The sequence below is a fragment of the Macaca thibetana genome, chromosome 4, assembly GCF_024542745.1.
Source record: "Macaca thibetana thibetana isolate TM-01 chromosome 4, ASM2454274v1, whole genome shotgun sequence".
NCBI lineage: Eukaryota > Metazoa > Chordata > Mammalia > Primates > Cercopithecidae > Macaca > Macaca thibetana.
In genome coordinates this window covers 27,648,348-27,661,523 of record NC_065581.1, presented here as the reverse complement: position 1 = coordinate 27,661,523, position 13,176 = coordinate 27,648,348, and the positions used below count along the sequence as shown (strand labels likewise).

General features: G+C 38.4%; 1 protein-coding gene across 1 annotated transcript in view; it reads left to right on the top strand.

Annotated features, from left to right (window-relative positions):
• LOC126953554 (histone H3.1t-like) overlaps window positions 1-13,176 on the top strand; it is a 42,740-nt gene that overhangs the window by 21,022 nt on the left and 8,542 nt on the right. The window lies entirely within an intron of this gene.

Genomic DNA, 13,176 nt, shown 5'->3' with positions numbered 1-13,176 from the left:
ATGTCTTGTTTAATAAAAGACAGCTGAATTCTTGTTTCTGCATTCAATCTCTTGCAATATAAATGTCATCTGAAAATAATAATGAAAAAGAAAAATAAGTGTCAGAATTATTATGAAATAATATTAGCCCACAGACCCACTAAAAGGGTCTCAAGGGTCCCCAGATCACATTTTGAAAATCACTGCAATTGTTGCCATTATAGAAATCACTGTCCTTAGGACAAAAAAATAAAGCAAACATTTTTTAAAAATTATGTTCTTAGTAACAATATTGTTGGTGACACTGGTGGGGATGACTATGGCAGAAGCTGATACAGATGATAATTTGAGAATGCCTTGGGAATTAGCGTTTGGATTCCCAGCAATGACAGCCATTAAGATGAAATATGCTCTCCTGAAACAACATTTCAGTGAACAAAGCACCAAGGAGTTTTCCAGGGAGCTCTCTTTTGAACCTTGATCTATAGCTTGGTAGGAGGTGGAGTTTTCCCCAACGTAAATACAACAGAACCTTACAAATGGAAGGATGGGACCCTCCTGGAGAGCATGATGCTCGTCTCAGGGATGTAGGGCACAATGACCTAGAAGAAGACAAATCCTAGACCACAGTGTAAGCTTCTTATTCAGCTCATCATAGTGTTTGTTCCGATTGATTATCGTCATGGATTCCTGGCGTTTTACATGCTGAATCTATTCCAATTGACAACTGTAATTGTTCTGTTTAATTAAAATTCTCGAGTTAGCAATACTAATTCTTAGTGGGGATTATTTCAGGCTTTGTTGCCTCTCTCCTGCCCTAACTTACTGTTTATTGCTTCTCCAGACATCTGAGATTATCCTCACCTCCTGTCAGCATGATGTCCTACACTCATTAGGATTTCCTATTCCCCAAAACTTGTAATTGGATCCTCTTCAAGAACTTTGGGTTCTTGACTAGAAACTAAAAATCTCTACACTACGGTTTACGTTAGATTGTTTTCTGTGTGCACTGATGCACCTGGTTGACTTCTGGGACTTTTAGATGATTTTTTAGTGACAGATTTAAAACACTGACATTTGGCCGGGCGCGGTGGCTCAAGCCTGTAATCCCAGCACTTTGGGAGGCCGAGACGGGAGGATCACGAGGTCAGGAGATCAAGACCATCCTGGCTAACACGGTGAAACCCCGTCTCTACAAAAAATACAAAAAACTAGCCGGGCGAGGTGGCGGGCGCCTGTAGTCCCAGCTACTTGGGAGGCTGAGGCAGGAGAATGGCGTAAACCCGGGAGGCAGAGCTTGCAGTGAGCTGAGATCCGGCCACTGCACTCCAGCCTGGGCGACAGAGCGAGACTCTGTCTCAAAAAAAAAAAAATAAATAAATACATAAATAAGTAAATAAATAATAATAAAACACTGACATTTTTTGCTTTTATTTCCTCCTCTCTCACATATCAAAGAACAATGTTTTTAAAGGATGAGTGCATATTACTCCTTTCACTGAATGTCCTTTATCCTTCCTAAAAAGTTTTCCTTTTTAAAACTAACTCACTTTTCTTCCCGATCTAAAAGCTTCATTCTTCTCTGTCATAAAAAAAATTCCTTTACCAAGGTTAATTTACTATATTATGGGTTGTTAATTTAAATAATGTGTTTAAAGAACAATATTGTTTAAAATTTTAGAAAGCACAACAATGGACTTTTATCCACATATTATTAAAGTCACAGTAGTGACTTTAACATTCTACATTGAGCATTTAGGACAATTAATATACTCCACAGCTAATAAATGTATGTAGTTACTGTGTGTGTGGTTTTTTTTTTTGTACTTTAGAGTTCTAAATGATGCCTCCCAGTTTTTATTATGTGTATAGCAGTGTTTGAAAAGAAAATGAAATGGAATTTTAATTTTCTAACACTCTTACTCCAAGAGAACAACAAAATTACAAAGGTATCATTGATGTCCAGTTTATTATTATTCCATTAACTCCATTAAATATAATATGAATAATATATTGAGTGTATGTATGTATAAAGTGTCATTTGGCTCATGGAATATGTAGCTAAAGCATCAAAAGATTGGACCTATCTATATTCTCCATCTCACTGCTGAGATGAGCTTCATAAGCACACAATAATGTGGCCAAATATAAATATCTTAATAAACACAGAATTTCTTGATATTCTATAGTTTATTTTCAAGACGTCAATTTAAAATGTTGGAAAAAATAATTAAATTATGATCAAGCTACAATGCATTAAAATTAATATCTAGAATTACTTTTAAAGTCCAGTGTCAATGTTGTCTCCAAAATTTTAGTGCAATTATTTATATAGTTCAATATTCTTGAAACACCATTTCACAAGAACCAACTAGTAAATGATAGTAGTATACTTGGGTTATAATGTATTTTAGGCGCAACTCCATATATATTCACATCACATGTACAAACTTCTAATATTAATTAAGGTAACTGAGATGTAAATTTACAGGGTTTTTTTTTCTTTGAAAAGTGCAGACACTTTAGAAGTTATCATTACAGGACCTCCTAGTTCTATGTAAAACTTGAATTTTTGCATTAATAGGTGATGCCTATACTCTCAGTTTTATATTCTGTATTAATTCTACTATTAAAGCAAGCATGATATAAAACATAGCCTTAAGAAATTAAAACACACACAAAAAAATCCCTTAATTTATTAATGGATACTTTTCTTCATTCTAAGCAGCTGAAGAAATCCTCTGGCAAATAGTTTGTATCGATGTTTTAGTATAATATATTAAACTAAAATTATTATTTTTAAAGTAGTGTCTAACATAATATGGCTTCCAGAAAGATATAGGCCATACCTATTTAGCTTTGAATGCTAGGCTTTAAGCAAAAATTCAAAATTTCTCTCTTTTCCATATCTCAAGATCACAGCCTAAGAGACTTTTAATGGGCAACCACTAGCTTATATCTTGGGAATACTGCAAATTAAACAAATTAGGTCACCTATATGTATCTTCATATGCAATTTGAACAAAAGGGAAATACAGCAGTAAGTGGTTAATTGGCCGAATGGTGTGTTTTTGTTCTTCAGTAACAAGATGTTTTCCAGAAGTTTAGTAGCTAAATAGATAAGAAATACATAAACAACCTTATATTGTTTTTTTTGTTTTTTTTTTTTTAAGACGGAGTTTCGCTCGTGTTGCCCAGGCTGGAGTGCAATGGCGTGATCTCGGCTCACTGCAACCTCTGCCTCCCGGGTTCAAGTGATTCTCCTGCCTCAGCCTCCTGAGTAGCTGGGATTACAGGTATGTGCCACCAAGTCCAGCTAATTCTGTATTTTTAGTAGAGATGGAGTTTCTCCATGTCAGTCAGGCTGGTCTCAAACTCCCGACCTCAGGTGATCCGCCCGCCTTGGCCCTCCAAAGTGCTGTGATTACAGGTGTGAGCCACCGTGCCCAGCCTATATTGCCTTTTAATTCTTGTTTTTACAATGATGGCAATCCATAATGTTATTTAATTGTTGTTTAATCCTTTCATAAGAATGTTATTCTAGTTTTTTTGGTAATTAAAAAGACAGCTCTGGAAACTTCCATAGACTTACCTATTGTTATTGTTTTGATTTCATATCACTTTTAAAGATTGTGTACTTTGTTTTGTTTTGTGTTTTGTTTTAAGTAACATGGTCCCGTTAGTCGCCCAGGTTGGAATGCAGTGGGGCCATCCTAGCTCACTGCAGTCTTGAACTTCTGGGCTCAAGCTATCTTCCTACTCCAGCCTCCCAAGTAGCTGGGACTATACACATGAGGCACCTCTCCTAGCTTCACTTTCAAAGGTTTTAAAATCTAATCTTTCTCTGGTTTTAGCTTGCTTAATACAAAATTCAGTTATGTTCTATAGGAAAAATTTCCTCTACTTTGGGATCTTGGCAGTGATCCTCCTAGCAATGGTGATGGGCAAAACAAAAGGCTTTTGATTTTGTTGAAATGTGTTTGATAGGCTACATTAAAGCCACAGCACAAAGAAACCTCATAGAGCAAAGGAATAAAGAAATTTTGATGAAACTCTGAATCCTGGAAGGAAACTCAAAGATCATCTTACTAAACCCTACCTTTATTTACATTTGAAGGAATGGAAACCAAGAAGTATTTGTGAAAAGCATGCTGTCACACCAGAACCCAGATCTCTGGGATTCCTGTCCAATGTGTGTGTGTGTGTGTGTGTGTGTGTGTGTGAAAGAGAGAGACAGAGAGTGTAGGAGAAAATGCAGGAGCAGGGGAAGGAGAAAAGGAGTGAGAAAGCACAATTCTCTCACTCAGCACATATGTATTGAGTGCCTACTATAGGTCAGGGAGACACCAATAAATGATATGGATTGTAACACATATTTACTTTTGTAAATGAGCAATTCTATTATAAAATATAAATATGCTTTTAGTTAGTAAAACGTAGGCAAAAACGCTTAAGATGTTTTAAGTAGACATAACTAGTTAGTAAATAGAGAATATGTTGTTAAATATAGATATAAGGGATGGAAGGGTCAAAAGATACCTAATGTTCATGAGGCACAAAATATACAAAAGGAGCCACACATTCAGAATTCACAGATATATGAGACATCGAAGCACTGACTCATTATTCATGAGGCCTTGAGTCAGCCACACATTGGAGACACCATAAGTTCTCTACTTCAGAAACAAAAATAACATCCATGGCTGTTCAACCAACTAATTGGTTGGGACCAGGCATATATATCTCTGTGTCTGTCCTATAGGTTGATTCAACGATGTAAGAGATGATTCAACAATGTAAGAGAGCTCAGATATATGGAAATTGCTCACACTTGATTCAGATAGTGCGGTTCTTCCAATTCACTTACACACTAAACTGTTAACTTGCTCTTCTTTTTCCCCTTGCTGTTTGCTATGTTTTTTAATGAAGCTGTGATTTGAGCATTTTACTGCATAGTCTGCAAACCTATTTGTGCTGTGTCCTCTGGGAGAGCTTGCATGGGACTGTACTTGGAGCCTACCAGGGCATCAAGGTAATTTCTCACATGGTACCAATAAGGACCCTCTATCATAACAAAAATGTAGAAAAGTCACCTTTAGATGGCAACTTGCCAGAAGTAAGGGGAAAATGATGGAGGTGTGTTCTAGTCAGAGGTAAAATAAAGTACAGGGGCTCACAGGGACACAATGCTCAGCAGTTTGAGGAACATCAAGGGGGCCAGGGTGGCTACAGCAGAGGAAACAAGTGAGACAGCCCTAGGAGACGAGGCCAAATACATCACTGGGGCCAGAGTATGCAAAACCTCATAAGGCAAGGTAAGGGCTTTGGAAGTTTCTGAGTCAAGGAGCAGGTGATCTGACCGAAAATTTTAGAAGGGTATTAGGATGCTGAGGGGAGCACAGACTGGAGAGGCACAGAGATAGGAGCAGGTACTACAGGTAGAAGCTATGCAATAACCAGGAGACAGGAGGTGGGTGCAGAGTAGGTCAGCACTGGCAATGGAAAGTAAAGGGCTCCCAGTATGGATTATTTATCCCTAGATTACTGCCAAAGAGGTCTTCTTTCCTAGTCTTATTACTCTGTTCAATTCTGACCAATTAAAATCTCCAAATGTCACTTCTTTTTCTTCTTAAAAGCACTTTTCTTTTCTTTTTTTTTTTTTTTTTTTTTTTTTGTGATGAGTCTTGCTCTGTTGCCCAGGCTGGAGTGCAGTGGCGCAATCTCAGCTCACTGCAAGTTCCGCCACCCAGGTTCACGCCGTTCTCCTGCCTTAGCATCCTGAGTAGCTGGGACTACAGGCCCGCCTCCACACCCGGCTAATTTTTTTTGTATTTTCAGTAGAGACGGGGTTTCACTGTGTTAGCCAGGATGGTCTTGATCTGCTGACCTCGTGATCCGCCCGCCTCAACCTCCCAAAGTGCTGGGATTACAGGCGTGAGCCACCGTGCCCGGCAAAAACACTGTTCAAGACAGTGCTTTCCTTTCCACACAAACAAATCTAAACTAATCAGCCTGGGCATTGTGTTTCTTGAGCCCTGGATGATGGTGCCTGTTTTGTTGAAGAATTTGCCCATTCTGTCTCATCTCTCTGACTTAGGACACACCACACTAAATCCTGATATATCAATTATATATATCATCAAGGCTTCTTTAGTTGTCGTCTATTATGATGTATGTCCTTTAGGACGATGACCACGTTCTTTTGTACTGACTGTTTCTCCAAGGGCACATTCAATGATAATCAATGGGGAGGATTTCCGAGTTAATGACCCTTTGCCATCACAGGTTGTCCACCTCTTCTCAGCATTAAGACCCTCTGCTTATGCACATGCCCACAGCTCTAGAGGGGAAGAAAAGAAGTTTAGAAATACCCAACCAGGCACATGGACAAATTGACCTACATAGGCCTCCCTCCATGCCTCCTCTTCCCCTAAACCCACATTTATTTTCATTCCTTTCCTTCTAGTCTGGCACAACATGTCAGTAAAAAGGACACAAGACCAGAAAGCAAATTCTGAGATTTGGAGAATCTGTCTCAGAATAAGCAGTTGCAATATGCCTTATCTTTCCCAGAACATGTTCTTGCTCCACGTCTAGCAATAAAGTTCCAAGAAGGGGAATTCATCAACATCTCTCTGACTAAGTTAACACAGTGAAGACATATCTGTTTAAGAAGTATTGCTGGTGGCCAGATGAGAGAAGCTATTGAGACATCTGCAGTGAGGCACCTGTTGCAAAGCCCTACCTAGAAGGGGGCTGTAGGGAACTCATTCCTTCTTTGGGATCAGCATGGTTCTGTATTATATTTTTAGAACAGTTGAGTTTCCATGTGTTCTTTTTTTTTTTTTTTTTTTTTTTTGAGACTGAGTCTGGCTCTGTTGCCCAGGCTGGAGTGCAGTGGCCGGATCTCAGCTCACTGCAAGCTCTGCCTCCCGGGTTTACGCCATTCTCCTGCCTCAGCCTCCCGAGTAGCTGGGACCACAGGCGCCCGCCACTTCGCCCGGCTAGTTTTTTGTATTTTTTAGTAGAGATGGGGTTTCACCGTGTTAGCCAGGATGGTCTCGATCTCCTGACCTCGTGATCCGCCCGTCTCGGCCTCCCAAAGTGCTGGGATTACAGGCTTGAGCCACCGCGCCCAGCCCATGTGTTCTTAAGGTCTAGGATGCATACGGGAGCTCTGGTATCACAGTGGACCCCACAGAAGTGGCCAACTACTTACATTTTAATTAGCTTTCTCTGCTTTTTTGTTTATCAGGCTAAAGCTGAATGTGAATCTGATGGCTGCTGCCTTAGTTCAAAGCCAGTGGAGTGCTATACCTACAGAAGCAGAATTTTAATAAACTGGCCTGAGCAATAGCAAATGGGGAGGACTTCCGAGTTGATGACCCTTTGCCATCACAGGCTGTCTACCTCTTCTCAGTAATAAGACCCTCTGCTTATTCACATGTCCACAGGTAACCTCTAGAGGGAAGAAAAGAAGTTTAGAGATACCCAACCAGGCGCATGGACAAATTGGCCTACCTAGGGCAGATGCCTCAAGTATTTTTCTTCTGCAACTGACTATCAGCACTGCAGACTATTTCTGGGGGACATTCTGGCATTATTAGAAGCCCTCCAGCCACTCTCAGCTTTGACATGTCCTCTATGTAGTTTCTGCAATGAAAGTAATTAATGTAATTGTTCTCATAGAACAGTGATGGTTCTTAGGGAGCATTCTGGAAATTAAATAAGTTGGGTTTTTGTTGTTGTTGTTGTTGTTGTTGTTTTGATGTCCTGGTGATTGGGAGAGGGCACAGTACTGACATTTAGGGAAGGACCAGGGATGCTAGATGTCCTGTGAAGAAGTCTCAACTCATGCATGACTTCCAGGTATCTCAAAATCAATCTGAAGGTGAAAAACCTGATTATTTGAGGCTAAAACAGAATTCCTTTTACACATAAGCATGCAATGCTTGTGTGTGTGCATAATTTAATGTGCACTGAATTTTCCAAGAATGCAATCACTTTACAAATTAAGAGAAGACTGTATTTTGTTGTATTCAAATGTCACTCAGCATTATTGGTCTTTTCAAAAAGAAAAAATCACATTGCTGAGAGTAATGTCCCTTGTGGTATTTGAGTTACCTAAGTCAGTTGGTTTGGTCCTTGTTGCATTCGGGATAGTTCCATACAGAGCTAAAACATCCAACTACTTCATTTTGTTTTCTAGTATAGGGCCCAAGCATTTATAGGTTGAAAGTATCTTTATTATTAAAGATACTTTATTATCTTTATTATTAAAATACCATCCTTTATTTAGCTTTTATATCATATTAAGGTGCTTTAGCAATTTTTGAAAAATTAAGTTAAATAGTATTACCTAAGAATTTAATTTTAGGCTGTAAAAAGGATCATAAAAGTATTAGATATAAAAAGGGAGCGTAGGCCTGACAGGTGTGAGAACCACTGCTTTTAATAAATTCTCATTTGTAAGCCCTGTTTAATGAGCTACACAAGCACCAACCTCACAGAAGGTCAATAAATACAGGTCACAACCCTCACTGCTACTCCAAATGGTTGCACCAGGACCTGACTATATGATTTCAAAGCCTGAGTTGCTGCCCTTGTGCCTTGGGATTTTAAGGCTCTTCCCAAATTAATACACTTAGAATCCCAGTGTTTTCTTACAGCGTTTCTTAATTTCTCCATCAAAAATAATTCCTTTTCTCTAGTATAACTAAAGAACTATGGCTGAGGCACTTTTATTTTTCCTTATATAGGTGGGAATTCTTACTGTCAGGGGATGAAGTTATTTGTTCTCACAGTCTATCCCCATTGTTCTTTGCATTCTCTGACCGTCAATAAAACCTTGTTAAGTTTCATCACTCACATTTACCAACCCCCTAGAGATACTTGTGTGCGTGTTCAACTCTGGAAATTAATGGAAAAAATTTTTTTTTCTTCTGAGATGGAATCGTGCTCTGTCACCCAGGCTGGAGTGCAGTGGCACAATCTTGGCTCACTGTAACATCTGCCTTCTGGGTTCAAGCGATTCTCCTGCCTCAGCCTCCCGAGTACCTGGGATTACAGGTGCACACCACCATGCCTGGCTAATTTTTGTATTTTTCGTAGAGATGGGGTTTCACCATGTTGGCCAGGCTGGTCTTGAACTCCTGACCTCAGGCGATCCACCCACCTCAGCCTCCCACAGTGCTGGAATTACATGAGCTACCGCACCTGGACAGACATTTTTATCATTATTCAAGTGTGGAAAAATTTTCTCCTGTTTTTTAGTACCACGCATCTGCTTTACCTCATGCAGTCTCCTAACCTTTATGATTTGGTGACAGTATCAGAAAAGGAGAGGCTCTGAAATACAAGTTAAAAGGAATTGGGAAATGAATAAATTGACCATCTGCAGAAGTAACAGATATTTGAGATGGTTTGGAAATGGATGGATGATGAAATTCACACAATGTTTTTTCACATCAAGTAACAGGAAATGGACCTCAGATAAGTTGTGATCACATTAATTTAATATGCCCTTTATCAGGCAATGTTTGCTGTAATGAAATAAACAAACAAAAAAACAAAAACAAAATAAAACAAAACAAAATAAAAAAGGAGCATGTCCAATACTATGTCATAACTGAAGAATGGCAGACTGCATGAAATTTAGAAATGAGTGAAAAAGAATTAGGCTTTGTTAGTATGTTTCTTGCAATCTCCATGGAAGGGAGTGCTCTGTTTCCAATGAGGAAAATATAAATTTTTCTAATCTGGCCAAAGACCATTTATTCAGGTAAATAGTTGTTTTTTCAAGATATAGCTGTAAAAAAAGAAAAAAAGAGTCCTTTAGGACCAGATTCTCTCATATAATTCTATGTTCCAATCTGTTCCTTTTTGCCCTATAAATTGTTTTCAGGAAAAAAAAAAAAAATTTATATATATGTGTGTGTGTGTATATATATATACATATATATATATATATACACACACACACACAAAAAAAAAGTTATTTGGGGCAAAACATGAATCATGTGCTTTCTTGCAGCTACCATATAAAAGTTCCAGTGTAAAGCACTAACGTGACATGCTGGTTTGGATTAGCTCTAATCAATTCCCCAAGGCTGATTAGTAATGTCATAAATTAATCAAGATTGTTACAGCAACAGAGGGTACCATGCTTGGCTACGAGGTGCAAATAACTTAAAAGATCTATCTTTGAGTCCTTATTTCTCTTTCTCTCTCTGTTTTAGAAATTTCAACCTTCTTAATAACTGAGAGTAATGGGCCTGATATGTAAACTTTGTAAAGAAGTGTTCAATTTTTTTCTTAATGCTTCTCTCCATTCTCCACGTAGATTTTAGCCACCCCACACACAATATTCTTCTAGACATCTTCTTCCCTGCTGACAATTCCAAGTTATTCAAGTAGTCCCTGATGGCCCAAACTTACATATAGACATACAGATGCAGAAATATAGACATCTATCTATATTCTCTGTATGTTTAATAAGGAGTTACTTCACTATTCTTTATTCTGGCCTGGAGAATGTGTTTAGGTAACTTAATCCTTCTACATCCCCTTCTCACTTTCTCTTCTGGATTTTAACTACAGATTTCTCCATTCCATAAAACAAACCAACAGCAGAATTTCCTGCTGATTATCTGTATTAATGGAGAGGCTCAACGGCACCTGTGCTATGAAAAGTTGTGATGAAAAAACTCAAATGTATGATGAATTTACTGTCCTCAAGTATTTTGGTGTGAAATGGTGGGAGGAGAGAAGATACATAAATGAAAAGAGTATAATCTCTGTTCTAACAGAGAGAGGAGTATACACACATACACATACATAACATATATACAAAATACACATATACATACACACACACAGCCTCCAGAGAGATGTTATAAAGATTTTGCGGGAAGTTAAGTAGAGATTTATAAGAGTTTAGAGGAGCTGAAGGAAGACAGAGCTCAGCTAGGTTCTAATAGAGAGGGCTTCAGAGAGTGAGACTTATGTGAACTTTGGAGGATAAGTTAGGATTTAGATAGATGGAGAAGCAGAGAGAAAGAACATTTAATTAAATGGATTTCATGAAGTCTGAATTGTATCAATTCTGTGCCAAATGCAGATTCAACACATCAAATAATGTGAAGAAATCAACTATAATGAAGCACCATCAAGGTCCTCCAAGCACTTCCTAGGAATCAGGATTTTTGGTCTAGGGTCTTTAGTCTACAGATTGAGAAGCAAGGGTACCTGGAGATTGGTTGCTGACTCTTAATTTTAGCCAAAATCTTGAGCTTTCGGAATCCATCCACCTTCTTAATGTCCTCGGTGAGTCTTCTTTTTCTCCTCCTTAAGAGAGGAGGAGCAATGAACAATATTTAGAAAATGAATAATATTTATGGAAACACTATTAGGTTTGAGTTTCTCATCTATAAATTTTTCTTTATGACAAACTATGTGATGCTTGTAACTTGTTTTTACACTGGGAGTTTTTTCCTATTATATTTTCCAGTATAGTATTTGATACATAAATTTAATATATGTAACATATATTTAAAATGTAAATCAGGCTGGGCATAGTAGCTCATGCCTGTAATCCCAGCACTTTGGGAGGCCGAGGCGGGTGGATCATGAGGTCAGGAGTTCGAGACCAGCCTGGCCATCATGGTGAAACCCCAACTCTACTAAAGATACAAAAAATCAGCTGGGTGTGGTGGCCGGCTCCTGTAAACCCAGCTACTAGGGAGGCTGAGGCAGGAGAATCGCTTAAACCCGGGAGGTGAGGGTTGTAGAGAGCCGAGATTGTGCCATTGCACTCCAGCCAGGGTGACATGGTAAGACACTATCTAAAAAATATATATATACACACACACACACACACACATATATATAAAGTTTAAATCAAATTATATCAAAACCCATGATAAAACATCTAACCCAAAACTGGAATATTGGCAATAACTTGTATTTACCTCTGTGTGTTCCCCCATCCCATGTCTTGCCTTTATCACTAAGATAGCCACTGCCAGGTATTTTTAAAACTCTCTCTTAAAAGTTTTCATTATCACACACTTATGTATACTTATTCTGTATAAGTGCTTCTATATATACTTCAACAATGTATAATTTGGTTTTATTTTCATTTTACTGTTTTTTTTTTTTTTTTTTTTTTTAAGAGATAGGGTCTCACCATGTTGTCCAGGCTGGTCTCAAACTCCTGAGCTTAAGCAATCCTCCCACCTCAGCATTCCCAAAGTGCTAGGATTACAGGCATGAGGACCTGCCCAGCCATGGTTTTACTTTTGAGTTTTAAAAAATGTTATTATATATGAACCTTCTGAGACTTATGTTTCTAAAATTCAACCAGGTACTACTGTGTGTACCTCAATAAATGCATTATTTTGACCATGAACATGTAATTGTCTCTAGTATTTTTATCTATTAAAAATAGCATATTTTCCATTCTCATATGTCTCCTCTTGCATGTGTGCAAAATATTCTCTCATGTAAACATCTAGGAGTCAAACAGTTGGGTCACTGGAGTGCACTTACTGGATAAAAAATACTATCAAAAATCTTCAGCAAATACAATTCGATGTGGAAGAGTTCCCACACTGATTCTTGGCAAAGACCAAAATACTTTTAAATATGCCACTCCTAAGTGTTTAAAATGAAGACACTTACTCTGATTTCCTCAGTTGGGGGTGGGGGAAAACAATGGAGAACAGCCCTTCTCCTCCTCTATTTTTTTTTCTTTTAAAATTTATTCCAATTAATAGAGATACAGTAAATGCAAGTGACACAGATAAGAAAACATGGAGCAGATCCTAACAGAAAAGGTAGGGAATAGAAACTATGTTCATAAACAGGATCCACACAAGAGAAATATGGGAATGAGTAAAACGGCAAGAGTCCTCCAAAAAACCCGCACTGCCAAGAATTTTCCCAATTAGAACACTCACCAGAGAAAACGGTGGTCAAGTTTCAAACTGCCCGCGCAGCGTCGGGATTGGCCATCGACATCAACTCGGCCCGATTGACGTGTACTATGCTGTAAACTGGGTTCAAACTTTTTTCTGCTGCCTTTCTATCTCAATATTTAGCAAACTCAAACTGGGAACAAGGGAGGAGAAACAGCACCACTCTCAAAACAAACAAGTTTAAGTCGATTTGTACGTTTCTGTGTGTGCCAACTGCTTC